Source organism: Mastomys coucha, unplaced genomic scaffold (assembly GCF_008632895.1).
Source record: "Mastomys coucha isolate ucsf_1 unplaced genomic scaffold, UCSF_Mcou_1 pScaffold23, whole genome shotgun sequence".
Classification (NCBI taxonomy): domain Eukaryota; kingdom Metazoa; phylum Chordata; class Mammalia; order Rodentia; family Muridae; genus Mastomys; species Mastomys coucha.
In genome coordinates this window covers 38,852,000-38,862,693 of record NW_022196906.1, presented here as the reverse complement: position 1 = coordinate 38,862,693, position 10,694 = coordinate 38,852,000, and the positions used below count along the sequence as shown (strand labels likewise).

The 10,694-nt window shown below is 43.6% G+C and overlaps 1 pseudogene; it reads right to left on the bottom strand.

Moving 5' to 3' along the window:
- Nucleotides 1-537: 537 nt before the first annotated feature.
- LOC116074150 lies at nt 538-655 on the bottom strand (annotated as a pseudogene).
- Nucleotides 656-10,694: the final 10,039 nt, after the last annotated feature.

Sequence of the window (10,694 nt, the reverse complement as noted above, 5' to 3'; positions counted from 1 at the left end):
TGGGAGTAGGGTACACAAATACCCTGACGTGGGGCGGGGCAGAGGACAGCTTTCAGATGTTGATTCTCTACTTGTACCATGCATTCTGGGGCTGCGACTCAGTAGTTTATTTAGTGCTGCGTATCAAATGCCTTTGCCACTGAGACATCTTGCCAGCCTTTGTTCTCATGTTTTATAAGACTACCTAGCATGGCATGAGATACACGCCTGTAATCCTAGTACTTGGGGCTAAGGCAGGAGGATTGCTATGAGTTCAAGTTCAGTCTGGGCTACAGAATGAGTTCTAAGCCAGCCAGGGAAACCTACAGTGTGAGATTCTGCGTCAAAGAACCAAAATACATTTAAAAATAAAGGAAAAGCATGTTCCCTGGATGGTTGCCAGATTGTACTCCATCTGCCAGGGATTGAACTTAGGTCCTCATGCTCACCTGTCAAGTGCTCTGTTACTGAGTTATGTCTCCCAGTGATAGCTGAACAATATCTAAAACTGTGCTCTGTTCAGCCCTGAATCCAGGCATCTATTACACTGGGGTGGAGGTTCAGCAATGGTTAGATGCCACAAAGCAGGCAACAATGCCTTAACTGTGTTATTAGACTCAGGGGCTTCTTCCATCTTTGTCAAGGGAAGGCTAACTCCTTTCCTTTTGTATGACACAGCTCCAACTTTCCTATTTCTACAGGTCTTACAACCCCATGAAGAGATAGCAAAATAAGCAATCAGAAGCCATACAAAGTGCATGCTATGTTGAGGAGATCAACAACATGCGTTTGCATTGCATGTGAGGAATGAACACCCAGGAGAGGCTGAGCAAGGCTAGGGTGTAGAAGGTGAGCTAGAAGTCAGTAAAGCGGATGAGAAGGGGAAATAAACACATTAGACAGCAGGGGTGGGCACTGAAGCAGGATCAGATGGGAGAATCTGAGCAGTGAGGCAGGGAGGACCACAGGGATGGATGTGTCCTGGAGACAAAGGGCAAAGGAGACTTATATTAAATGATGAAGCATTTTGAAGATGCTAAGGATAGTAAAGTGTTTTAAAGTGGCAGGAACTGCAGTCGGATTTCCATCTTTGGATGCTTAGTGTCAGAGCAATACTGAGGAACACTGTGGAGGGTAATGGTAGTCCAGGCAGGATGCTTAGGAGGAACAGCAGAGACAAACCAGAGCAAAGAGGCATTCAGTTTAAGGATGTCCAAGAGAAGGTGCTCCACAAAGCATTGGCTAGGTGTGTCTGAAGCTCAGAATGGTGCTTAGTGCTGGTGTGTCATTTGGGGAGTGGGTGAGACTGCTTAGAAATCCCAAGCCACTTAAGTAAGTCCAGTGTTTGTTTGCTGCTGTCTCCCCAGCCCCTAAAGCCTTCCTGGCAGTAGGAAGCATTTGGGGTTTGAATACATGACTAAGATAACGAAAACAGAGACAGTCTAAGAACGTGGCTCTGAGAAACCACCATTTAGAGATACAAAGAGGCAAGTGCAAGGGTTTCAGATCCAGGGAAGTGAAGGCTGAGTCCGATCCCCAGCACCCATATGATGGGATCAATTCCCACAGGTTGTCCTCTGACCAATATATGAGCGAGCACACATACAACAATAAAAATGTAATTAAAATAAAGAAAAGAAAATCACTGTTGTTTGAGCTGTCCATGGTCGGCTACATTATAATCTTGGGAAGCTGAGACAAAGAGACCATGAATCCAAGGACATTCTTGGCTACATAACAAATACCAGGTCAGCCAAGGCTCTGAAACCCCATCTCTAAAGACCAAAGTAAATACAATAATACAATAGAAAAGAAAACCCTGGTGTCTGGTGGCCATAGTCTCAGCAGAGGTGGCAGTGGCTGTGGCTGTGGCTGGGGAGTATTTGGAAAGCTATGAGAGACTGAAGTACAGCCCACTGTTTCCAGGAACTTGGCTGTATCTTCATCTTTCCTCTTTGTTTTTGTTTCCTCTTTGTTTTCATTGATTTTGAGTCAGAGTCTTGCTCTGTAGCTCAAGCTGGCTTTGAACTCATTATGTAACCTATCCTGATCTCAAATTCCTGATCCTCCTGCCAGTCTTTCCAGCACTGGGATTACAGATGTATTATCATGTCTGGTCTCTGCCTTTTCTTCAGTTTTTCTCCTCAAGTTAGGAGACAGGCTCAATTCTCTTGTCTTTAAATTTCTGTTCAAAAAAATGTTCTCTTCATTCTCATACTAGTGGTTTGTCTTTTCTCTCTGCTAGTAAATGATAGTATATAAAGATATCATAAATCTGTTAATCATTCAGTCTCTCTCTCTCTCTCTCTCTCTCTCTCTCTCTCTTTCACACACACACACACACACACACACACACACACACACACACACGGCAATTTATTTGCTTTTTAAAAATGCTTGAACCTGTGTATTTATTTTATTCTGTGTATAGGAGTGTTTTGCCTGTATGTATGTATGTATATATACCATATGGATGCCTGTTGCCCAAGAAGGCCAGAAGAGAATCAGATCCCTAGAACCTGGGAGTTACAGACAGTTGTGAGCAACATTGCTGGGAGCTGAAGCCAGATCCTCTGCAAGAGCAGAAAGTGGTCTTAACCACTGAGCCATCCCTCCAGCTCACTTACTCATTTTCTTATCCATTCATCTCTGCTTCTACTCTTCCTCTCACTCCCTATATTTAGTACTTCAGCAAGACTTACTCTAGCTCCAAGGGACTTCTGCACCTGGGGTTGGTGAGACAGCTCAGAGGTAAAGACACTCAATGCTTTGTCTGATGACCTGAGGGACTCATGTGGTGGCAAAAAAGGACTGAGTCCTCAATGTTGTCCTCTGACCTCTCCTCAAGCACATGGTGTGGCATGAACATATATGGATAAATAAATTAATTTAAAATTAACAAAACAGGGATGGAGAACTATTTTTGTGTTTTTGTTTTTGCTTTGAAGTCTTTAGTGTTCTTGAAGATATCGGGAGTCATATTCAGGGCCTGACACATGTTAGGCAAATACTTTACCACTAAGCCACACCCACTCACTTTCCTGATTCTTTTTATTCTTTTTAGCTTTTGTGTGTTGCATGTGTGCCTATTTGTTTGCACGTGGATGCAGGTGTATACATATCCGCACAGGTATGCGGGATCCAGAAGACAATCAGGTGCCATTTCTTAGGTACCATCTACTTACTCCCCTCAGTAGGTTTCACTCACCTGGAACTTGACACTTAGATTAGGCTGAGTAGCCTGGGAATCCCAGGTATCTGCTTATCTCCACTTCCAGGGCCTAGGATCAGAAGTAGGCAACCTTGCTGTAGAGATTGAACTCAGGTCCTTGTAGCTTATGTGACAAGCACTTTACCTGCATCTCCATTTTTTTAAATTTTTTGAGTGTTCTTGGAGACAGGACCTTATTATATAACCCCAGGTCATCTGAAACTGATTATGCAGAACAGTGTTGTGTAACAGTTTTATTCGAGATTGAAACATTCCATCCTACAGGAACTCTCTTTAAATATGTAAACAACCTAAAATAGCTTTAGGAAGTCCCTGAAACTGACCAGATTCGCTAGGTCTGGTCCTGCCAGTTATAAAAGCTGAGAGTCTGTCTGACATGAAGCTGAGCTTCAAAGAAGTCTCTCAGATAAACTGAGCTGCAAAGAAGACTCTGAGACCAGACCAGCTACCCAGAAGAAGCAGTGACAGCTGAGCTGCCTGGAAGAGGTGACGACCAATAGACACACCTAGAAAGAACACCCTCTAACCTGTTGAGCTGCCTGTAGGCTGTAGGTGTGCTCCAGGCTCCCAGCTTTTGATAGCTGTCACCCATGCTGTAGCAGGCTTTGGTGATGCAGCTGTCTGTTGAGGTTTAGTCTTTTGCTATGTATTCTAATACTAAATACTTATCCCCAAGGCCTGGTTGCCCTCAGTGATGAAAGAATCTGCACATACACAAGTGATGTTGTGTAATCTTGTCCCCTAAGTTATTCCCAATTGGTGAATAAAGATGCCTACCATCTACAGCTGGCAGAAGAGAGGTAGGTGAAGTCTGGGTTCTGGGCTTGGGATCAGAGGAGGGACCATGAGGGAGAGGGAAGAAGGTGATAGAGCAGAGATGCCATGGGGTAGGTGAGCTATGAAAACATGGCTGGCCAGTTGGAGTTAAGAGCACCCCAGATGGAACATATCAAGTTATAACTCGGGGTTATTGATAGGGAAGGAGATATAATAGCATAGTGAGTAGATATCTGCATAGCTTTAGTGTTGATTAAGGCTTATTATAAAAGTTGTGTGTCTTTTATCTGGAAACTGAATAATCAAAGGTGGGGTAGAAACCCTCCTGTCTGAGATTAAATATTAAATACAACAAATTGGTGCCCATTTCTGCTCCAGTAAATAATACAAATAAAACTCATTGGTTCACAAAGTTGACTTTGGCCGTATCTGTACTTAGGTCTGCTGTGGGCTCCCTATCTGGGGTGAGTAGATGTGAGTCTCCACAGGAGAAACTCTGTCACACAACAGTCAGCCTGGCCTCTAAATTAAGGCCATCCTCTTAACTCTACTTACTAAGTTCTGAGATCACTGGCTTGTACCACCATGCCCAGTTTATCTCAGTGCTGGGATTTGAACCCAGGGCTTCACGTATGCTAGGGAAGCACCTGGCCAACAGAAGGCTTCTCTAGCCCTTCTTTTGTCTGTTCTTGACAGCAGCCAGAATGATCCTTCAAATGTTGAGTCATAGCTGATCAACCTTCTCCTCAAAACTTTCTAATGGCTTCTCAGTTTTATGCCCCTGTAAAATCTGAAGCCATCAGCACCTGTCTCTCACTCACTTTTTTTTTTTTTTTTAGATTTTATTTATTATTATATATAAGCACACTGTAGCTGTCTTCAGACACACCAGAAGAGGGTGTCAGATCTCATTACGGGTGGTTGTGAGCCACCATGTGGTTGCTGGGAATTGAACTCAGGACCTTTGAAAGAGCAGTCAGTGCTCTTAACTGCTGAGCCATCTCGCCAGCCCTCTCACTCACTTCTTATCACTAATCCTGTCATTCAGCTTACTATATCCAGTCATAGGTCTCTCTCTATCCTCCACCCTAGGGCTTGTAAGTGTGCTGGTTTGTGTTGGAATCCTCCTCTCTTTTTATTAAAGATTTATTTACTTTATATTTATATGAGTACACTATAGCTGTCTTCAGACACACACTAAATGAGTGCATTGAATCCCATTACAGATGGTTGTGAGCCACCATGTGGTTGCTGGGAACTGAACTCATGACCTCTGGAAGAGCAGTCAGTGCTTTTAACTGCTGAGCCATCTCTCCAGCCTGAGCCTGGAATCCTCTTCTCTTAGAGCATCATTTGACTCAACTCTCCCTTTGTCCAAAGCCTGGGCATCCTTTCCAACGACTGTGGTACCTTAGCTTCTGCCAGCTCCCTAGTATCTTTATCTCACTAACATGGCCCTCCTTGACAGCCCTGACCTGTCTAGTTATTGCTTGCTTCCCTCCAATAGACTGTGAGCACTGGGAAGCAGACCTTCCAAGAACACCTCCCCTAGAGGAGCAGAGATAAAGATAACCAAGAAGCTATTCCTGCCCTTGAGGAACCCACTCTGGTGAGTCATGCGACCTAACAAGTAATTAGAATGGAACCGCTGAAAGCATTTGGAGGCCAGAGGCTGAGGCTCTAGGGGAGGGGCCCCGTTTGCAATGACAACTACTGATCTCTGCAGCCTGGGTAGTAGTTAAAGCCATGAGCTCACCAGAAGAGAATGTGAGAAATGACAGACACTCAGAGCCACCTGTGTCTAAAGAATGAAGGACAGAGAAATGGGACTGGGAAGAACCATCCAGAAGATGGAGAAGAGCCAGCTCAGTAGAGCAACCCATGACCAAGCTGCTAGATTGCCTTTTGGGAATTAGCTTTTTTATTTGTTCAATGACTGGGTCTTGTAACCCACCCAGGCTCGCCTAGAATTTGTGTTTCCTTGGCTGTCCTTAAACTATTGGTCTTCCTGCCTCAGCATCCTGAATGCTATGTTATAGGTGTTTGCCATCATAGTTAGGTAAGTAGGCTTTATAAAATTGACTAACAGAGTTGAGAAAGGCCAGTGCTGAAGCTATTGCTTAGTGTGCACACTGCCCTGGCTCTTCAACAAAACTCAGAACTCTACCAAAAAATATACACCAAAGAGTACCAACATTTCCTATGACAGTTATTACTATGAACATGTTATATAAATCCATATATTAATTCTCATAAGAACCTAGGATTAGGTACGAAGATGACCTGGTTCTTTAGCAAAGGAGACCACCAGCTCACCTTCCCAAGTATATGTGTCTGCTAAGAAAATAAAGATCTGCTAGCAAGGCATGGTGGCATTTGTATTCCCAGCCCTTGGAGTCTGAGGCAGAAGGATCTTGAGTTTTAAGCTAGCCTGGGATACATAGGGAGTCTCAAATAGAAAAAAATAAAACCAAACAGGTTTGAACCCAGGCAATTTGAGCATGTAATGTTTTTTGCTTGTTTGTTTTTTAAGATTTATTTATTTATATCTTATTTATTTGTTACTTTTTTTCAAGACAGGGTTTCTCTGTGAACCCCTGATTAGCCTGGAACTCACTTGGTAGAGCAGGTTGGCCTCGAAATCAAAGATCTGCCTTCCTCTGCTTCCGAGTGCAACAGTTTGTGCTCATAACTACTATGTTATGACGCTATCTATGTGATTTTTCCTGTTTTACTAAACACCTATTGAGGGTCATATCCCTGTTGTACCCTCTGCTTAGAGCAGCTGGAAGCCCAGACCCTCCATTCATGGAGTTCCTCTCCTTTTGAGACACTGACATTAAAGGAAGAAAATCCAGACAGGTGAGATGACTCAGCAGTAAGGAAGCCTGCTGCCAAGCCTGACAGCCAGTTTGATCCCTGGGACCCACATGATGGAAGGAGATAACTGACTCCTGAAAGTTGCCCTTTTACTTCTGCATAAGCACAAAAATTTAAAAAAAAATGTAATAAAAAGTTTAAAATAAGCAAATCCATGGTAATAAGTGCTGTGGAATAAAGGCAGCAGAAAGGTTGAGTGCTTGTGTAGCAAGTATGAGGCCCTGAGAGGGACCCCAGTACTGAGTAAGACCAGGGGTGGAGGAAAAGATGGATGGAGACGCATTTAGGATAAAGAGGTACCTCAAACTTAGTGGTGAGTAGGGAGAGGCCTTGAGGGGATGGAGAGGGAGAAGGCCTGCGACAAGGGAATGTGGATTCTGGGAGCCCTGCCTTCTAAAAATAAGGCAGCATGATGAGAGCATTAGGGAGGGGGTGGAGGTGGTAAGATCAGAAAGTTCAGGACCATCCTCCAAAACATAGTGATTCAGAGGCTAGCCTGGGCTATATAAGCCTCAATTAGAAAGAGGAGGAGGAGGGGGACTGGAGAGACAGCTAAGCAGTTAAGAACCCTGGCTGCTTGCCCTTCCAAGAGGACCTGGGTTTGATTCCAAGCATCCACATGCTGGCTCACAACCCTCTATAATTCCAGCCCTCTTCTGGCCTCTGTGGGCACCAGGCAAATACTTGTGCAGACATACATTCAGGCAGAATACCTGGATGCATAACTGTTTTAAAGAGAGAGAAAGAGACAGAGGAGAAATACAGAAGGGCAGGGGATACAGCTCAGTGGTAGAGCTTGCCTAGTACAAGACGTCCTGATCAATCTCTAGCACTAAAAGGAGGGGGGGCAGGGAAGAAGCAGTATATGGTATCATGAAAGGTAATGGTGTCCACTGAGGAAGGGACAATGAACTGAAAGATACAAAGGAAGTGTGACAGTGAGCCAAGAGGATTTCTAGTGGAAGAACACTCCAGACAGAGGGACCAGCAAGTGCAAAAGCCTTAAGGTATAAGTGAGCCTGGCGGTTCTCAGAACTACAAGGAGGTCAAGACAGTAGCGACAGAAGGTAGAGCTCTGGAGAGGCGGGAGATGAGGTCAGGGAGATAAGGGCTTCTGAGTTGCCCGAGATTAAAGAACCAAGTGAAGAGGTTTGTGTTCTATAGTCACATCAGTTTAAAAGGTATATATGCCCAGCACTCTGGAGGGAAGGACAGGCAGATCTCTGTGAGTTAGAGGGCAGCTTGTTCTACATTGGGAGATCTTGTCTCAAGAAAACGATTACAGACAAGTGCATATTCATACATATTTACATATATGCAAATATATTTACATATTTACACATGCATGTGCAGTGTTAGAGGGAGAGCAGGAGAATATGAACCTTCCAAATTTATGCCCTTTAACAATATTGTAAATCTTTACCTTGTATATCTCAGTACAAGGTTACAGTAACCAAAACTTAGCTTAAAAATAAACTCCACTGGGCTGGAGAGATGGCTCAGTGGTTAAGAATACTGACTGCTCTTCCAGAGGTCCTGAGTTCAATTCCCAGCAACCACATGGTGGCTCACAATAATCTGTAATGGGGTCTGATGCACTCTTCTGGTGTGTCTGAAGACAGCTACAGTGTACTCGTATAAATATAAACAAATAAATAAATAAATAAATAAATAAATCTTTAAAAAAAATACTCCACTGGAGAGATGGCTCAGTGGTTAAGAGCACTTCCTGTGTTTGTCCCAGCACCTACATAGCAGCTCACAACCATCCTTAACTCTAGTTCTAGGGGATCCAAAGTTCTCTGAATTTCTCTAGCGACAGGCACCAACATGATGCATATATGTATATGCAGACAAAACAGGCATACATAAAAATAAGTCAAAAATAATAAAATAAAATTTTAAATAAACTCTTGAGGGGCGGCAAGATGGCTAAGTAGGTGAAATCACTTGATAAGCAAGACTGACAACTCCCCAGAGTCCCCTGTGGTGGAAAGAAGCAATGACTACCAGACATCATCTTTCTGACTTCCCATATATGATATGGTAGTATGTGCCTGCACTTTCACACACCTGCACACACATGCAATAATAATAAAAAAAAACCATAAAATAATCTCTAGGACTGGGGATGTAGCTCAGTTGGTAGAGGGCTTACCTTTCATTCAGGAGGCCATGGGCTCCATCTCCCAAACTACATAATCCAGGCATGGTAGGGTATGCTTATAATCTCAGCACTGAGGAGGGATCAGGTCGATCAGGAGTTCAGTGTCAGCCTCAGTGACATGGAGTGTTCAAGGTCAAGTAGGGCTGTATAAAACTCTGTCTCAAAAACAAATGCAGAGATGGGGGCTGGAAAGATGGCTTAGCAGTTAAGAGCGCTGACTGCTCTTCCAGAGGTTCTGAGTTCAATTCCCAGCAACCACATGGTGGCTCACAACCATCTGTAATGGGACCTGATGCCTCTTCTACTGTGTCTGAAGAGAGCAATAGTGTACTCATATACATAAAAAACAAACAAAAAAAACCCCTCTTAGCCACGTGTTGGGAAGCTCCAGCTCAAGCCCCTTTCTTTCCTGTTATAGGTGTGTCTCCTGAAAAAGATGTCCCCTTTTGCTCCTTCCTGCCTTCTTAACCTAAAGTCTGCCTTGAGCCTTGCCACCCCTTGCAGCTCCTGCTGTGGGCTTCACTTGTGTCTGTTCTAGAACACAATGATTACTCATGGCTTCATGTGCGTTGACTCTACAATGAGCCTTTGTATCGTCTTTATTCTTTTTTTTTAAAGATTTATTTATTTTATGTATGTGAGTACACTGTTGCTGTACAGAATGATTGTGAGCCTTCACGTGGTTGTTGGGTATTGAATTTAAGACCTCTGCTTGCTCTGGTCAACCCTCGCTCGCTCAGTCCCTGCTGGTTCTGGCCCAAAGATTTATTTATTATTATAAATAAGTACACTGTAGCTGTCTTCAGATGCACCAGAAGAGGGCGTCAGATCTCATTACATGGTTGTGAGCTACCATGTGGTCACTGGGATTTGAACTCAGGACCTTCGGGAGAGCAGTCACTGTGTTCTTAACCCCTGAGCCATCTCTCCAGCATCTTATGATTATAGTTTAAATGTGTGTGTAGTTGTGTGCACAGGTATAGACATCAGAGGATAACTTGGGTGAACTGATTCTCTTCTCCAACTATGTGGGTCCTGGGGATGTTGAACTCAGGGAGTCAGGCTTTGCCTGCAAGCAGTTTTGCCTGATGAGCCATCTCGCTTGCCCCTCCCACTATCTCTTGAACACTTTCCACCTCTAGACTTGTTCTCAGTTCCTCCTACGTCCCCTCTTGCACTTTCCTCTAGCCTTTCTATACTTCATTGGTCCATTTCTTTGTCTGTCTCCTGTGACTGGGTACTTATGCATTAGCTTGTGCAGCAAGCTAATACCTGGGACAATCAAAAGTCACTATGAACTGTGACTTAGAGACATCTGGAAAGAGAGAGAAAGAAATCGCTCAAGTACAGAATTTCCATGGAGCTTCTTCACAGTAAAACAGTCATGAGCAAATAATAGCTACTCATCACTTTTCTCACCTTGAAAATGTGAACTTTGATCACTGGTATAAATTTCAAATGGAAATAGTTTGACCCTGCCAGACTAGCATATGTGATTGCCCGGATCCTCTGATAACATCATCTCCTTGGACTGACAAGACTGTTTGTTTGGGTTTTGGGTTTTTTGTTTTTGTTTGTTTGTTTTTTGCTTGCTTTTTTGGTTTTAAATAAGGAAGACAACATGTTAAAGCCCCCCTCTTTTTTTTTTTTTTTTTTTTT